Below are 4,000 nucleotides of genomic sequence, written 5' to 3'. Positions count from 1 at the left end.
TCATTATAATAATTTGGATTAGAGCGTCACTGATGAGTCTTTTGTTGACGAAACGCGCGTCTGGCGTATATACAAAATTTAGTCCTGGTATCTATGATTAGTTTATTTATCACCAAGTAAACAAACGCCGGTAAAATACACATTTTATTTTTTGTTCTTAAACGATCTCCCAAATTGTATGTTTTTGGTCTGTTTACAGGTTTGCACAAGGGAACTGTCTCGCGTATTGTGTCTGATGTGTTGACATCACTTTGTAACAAGCGGGATCAATTCATCAAATGGCCAAGGAATGTGGACGAAACAAGAGGAGACTTTTACCGTCTAAGTGGTTTCCCGAATGTGCTAGGGGCAATAGATGGGACACACGTCCGTATCCAGGCTCCATCAGAAGATGAAGCATCATTCGTTAATAGGAAAGGGGTACACTCTGTAAATGTGCAGGCTGTTTGTGATGCCATCTAATATGACATTGACCTTCGTAAATAATAAACTGGTATCAACTTTTCAGTGTGACTGGGACCCCTATAGTCTGTTTCTCAGAAAAGAACATTTTACTTTCACTTTTACTTTCACTTTCACTCAGTTCATCTCGGTTCATCTAGGACATGATTAGGGTTTTATATGGTTTACCTACTAAAGATAACTTAAAATATTGGTAAGTCAAATATTAAAAGAAGATATTAGTTTTCTTTAATGAGAAAAAGATTCTGTTCAGGGGCCAGCCATTTCCAAAAAGGGGAGTTCCCAACATAAGATAAAGCATGAAGGGGAGCTCCAACCATATGTCCCCATTCAAATACACTGATAATCTTAAAAAGGGAGGTTTCCCTATCCTGTATCCACCACTGCTGTTTCTGATATATTTCTTGAATTTCCCCCTTTCAATCCAAAAAAAAAAAAGAAATATTAACCTAGAGTACCCTAGATTTTGTACAATTCATAATTTGATGTTGCTCTGATGACTGGATCAGCACATTTATGCCTTATGCAACATGCATTACAACTTTTAATTTGATATCATGGTTCCTAGTTTGAAACAATACAGTTGAGTCAAAATTTGTAAGTCTATACATTTAAAAAAGAAGATGTGGTAAGATTGCTAATGGGACATTTCTCCACAAGAGACCAAATTACACAGAAATTAACAACTATAGGTCACTGTTCGGCCTTCAACAATGAGCGAGACACATACCACATAGTCAGCTGTAAAAGTCTCCGGAATGACAACGTAAAACAATTTGAACCAGAAAAGTAACGGCATAAATTTTGCATTGTACATCAGTTGTCATGGTTATTCATTGTGTTTATATACACTAATAATTTAAAATGTTTGGACACCCCCTTTTAAGATTACCATTACAAGACTTTTAAAATATGGATTCAAATAAATTTTATTTTTAAAGTTCATTGTTGCATGATCCTAAATAATCCTCTCTTTAAACTTTTGCTACACCTCTTAATTAGAAAAATATAATAATTAATCAAAGACAATTTGTTACATGTAAATTTTTTTATGGTATTACATCATTTCTTTCTTATTTGCATTATATATTATCTATATTTTGCAGGTAAATTCACAAACATAAATGCAAACTGGCCAGGTAGCAGTCATGACTCCCACATATTCAGGACTTCACAGGTATGTATTTTATTGCAATGTTGGTCATCTTTTATAAGTTATATTCCCTTTTAAGCACTATATGTTAGCAGTCAGTCCAGACTTCTTATTTTCTCAATAAAAGAATTAAAATCTCTTATCTTGGATTGGTCACCACTGCAGGAAGTCAAAATCTTCTTCTTGGACATAAAACCCAGTGGTGGATCAAGAACTTTTCCTAAAGGGGGGGGGGGGGGGGTTCCGCTCCAGTCATGCTTCAGTGATTTCCTATATATTCAACCAAATTTTTCCAACGTAAGGGGGGCCAGTCCCCCCATGGATCCGCCTATGAAACCACTATTTTTATTTGCTCTTATCAATATTATTTTTTACTTTTTGTCATTAGATACACATAAAGGTGTGAAAATGTCAATGTAAGGACTTTTGAATTTCAGTTCAAAATAATTAATTTATCATTGGAAATTTATATAATTAATTAAGAAAGAAGCAACCTGTTGAAAGAAATCTTGAGATACAATAACTGAGAAAAGAATATAGAAATATCTTTAGTGAATAATTTATGTTAAAAAATCAATTATTCTATACATATAAAGCAGCAATCAATTAGTTTTTAGGGTTGCTTATGATGAAAAAAATATTGATATACAATAAATGAAAAGGGAATATATAAAAAATAGTCTTGCTGAATATTATTTTAGGTAAATAGTGTAACTCCTCCCTGCGAAGCTGAATATATCAATTTAAATATAAAAATGGAAGTTTTAACCAAATATTTGCTGTAAAAAGAAATTAAAACTTTTATGTATAGGTGTGTACCTACATGGAACAGAATGGTGGATGGGCAAATGGTGTACTGCTGGGGGATAGTGGTTATCCTTGTCGACCATTCCTGATGACCCCATATCAGAATCCTGTACTTGATCATCAAAAGAAGTACAACAGATGCCACTGTTCAACCAGAAGTGTGAAAGAGAGAACATTTGGGAGGCTGAAGAGAAGGTTCCACGTATTACACTCAGAGGTAAAGCATAAAAAATTATTTAAGCAAATGATCACTCACACCACATATTCCTATACATGTATCTATAGAACATAAAAAATGCAGTTGATTAAAAAAAAATCATTTTTTGTTGGGGTTCTTATCTTGTTATTTATTTAAATATTTTGGCCCCATTAGAAATTGGTCAACACTGAGGTCTCCAAAATTAAACTTTGTTCGGTTTTTATCAGAAACTTATTTTTTTGTGGATCTATATGCTGAATCTATCTGTGTGATAATATTTTTATATAGGGCCCTGTATAATAAGATAATAAAAATTATAATAAAATTGACATGCTATAGTTAAAAAAGGCATTAATTCTACATAACTTTCACTTTCCGGTTTCAGATAAGAATGATACCAAGCAAAGCATGCAAGATCATCATGGCTTGTGCTATTCTTCACAATATTTGCATCTTACTTAATGAACCAGACATTGAAGATGATGGATTAGTGATAGACAATGATGGAGATCTTGGGGACCGTTTCTTTGGTAATCAGGATGGAAGAGGTGTCAGAGACCACATTTCCTCCACATTTTTTAATCGTTGAAATCATGAATAAAACATTGAAAAGCTTTTTTTCTGAATATATATTTTATCAATAACAATAAAACATATAAAAAATATAACATTAATATGGATCTATAAATAAATGCTGATTAAACTTAATGAAGTAGAGCCTCTAACATTGACTCTGTACAACTATTTTCCAAATTTTTCTTCATCATATCATATAACTCCATTTGCTTCTTAAATAGTTCCATTTGAGTCTGATTTCTTTTTAGGTCGCTCTCTAACACCAGACACTGCAACTCATACACGTCTTCTGCAGTTTTCTTGGGTTTCTTTGTCCGTTTATTTTCACTGAAATATATATAATAAAAATGCATATTTGTTAATTTTTTTAAATAAATATAGTTATTATAAACAAGTATAACTATTTAGATAAAATTGTTTTTCCAAAGGCCAAGATTTCTGCAACTCATACATAAATGTTTATTCCTTTAACTAATACTCTTAAAAAAAAATTGATCATATTATATCACTGTTTCAGATAAATATTTAAACAAATTTCATTAAATTAATTCAGCAAATGAGTATTTGGGATATTTCTCTAAATCTTACATTTAACAGGTAGTTAAATTAGATAATTTGATTTAGAATTATAATTCCCATTTACAGGACATATTTCATCCTTAAGAACAAGTTAAATGAAACAATTAAGAGGGAGATAACTCTTGATTTTATACAGGGCTGCTGTATGAACTTTTTGGACATATTCAATGGATAGGTATAAAAGGTATACAATTATTCATTTTATTAAATTTAGCCACTCAGTT

At 31.8% G+C, this 4,000-nt stretch overlaps 1 long non-coding RNA gene across 1 annotated transcript; it reads left to right on the top strand.

The window, feature by feature from the left end:
- The first annotated feature begins 572 nt into the window (after positions 1 to 572).
- On the top strand, positions 573 to 2,625 carry LOC139494816 (uncharacterized). The gene is made up of 3 exons (XR_011657168.1): positions 573 to 655; positions 1,569 to 1,639; positions 2,427 to 2,625. It is a non-coding gene; the product is annotated as an uncharacterized lncRNA (long non-coding RNA).
- Positions 2,626 to 4,000: the final 1,375 nt, after the last annotated feature.

The sequence above is a fragment of the Mytilus edulis genome, chromosome 11 (genome assembly GCF_963676685.1).
Source record: "Mytilus edulis chromosome 11, xbMytEdul2.2, whole genome shotgun sequence".
Classification (NCBI taxonomy): domain Eukaryota; kingdom Metazoa; phylum Mollusca; class Bivalvia; order Mytilida; family Mytilidae; genus Mytilus; species Mytilus edulis.
Note: the sequence above shows the minus strand (reverse complement) of the source record. Positions and strands in the feature narration are given on the sequence as shown.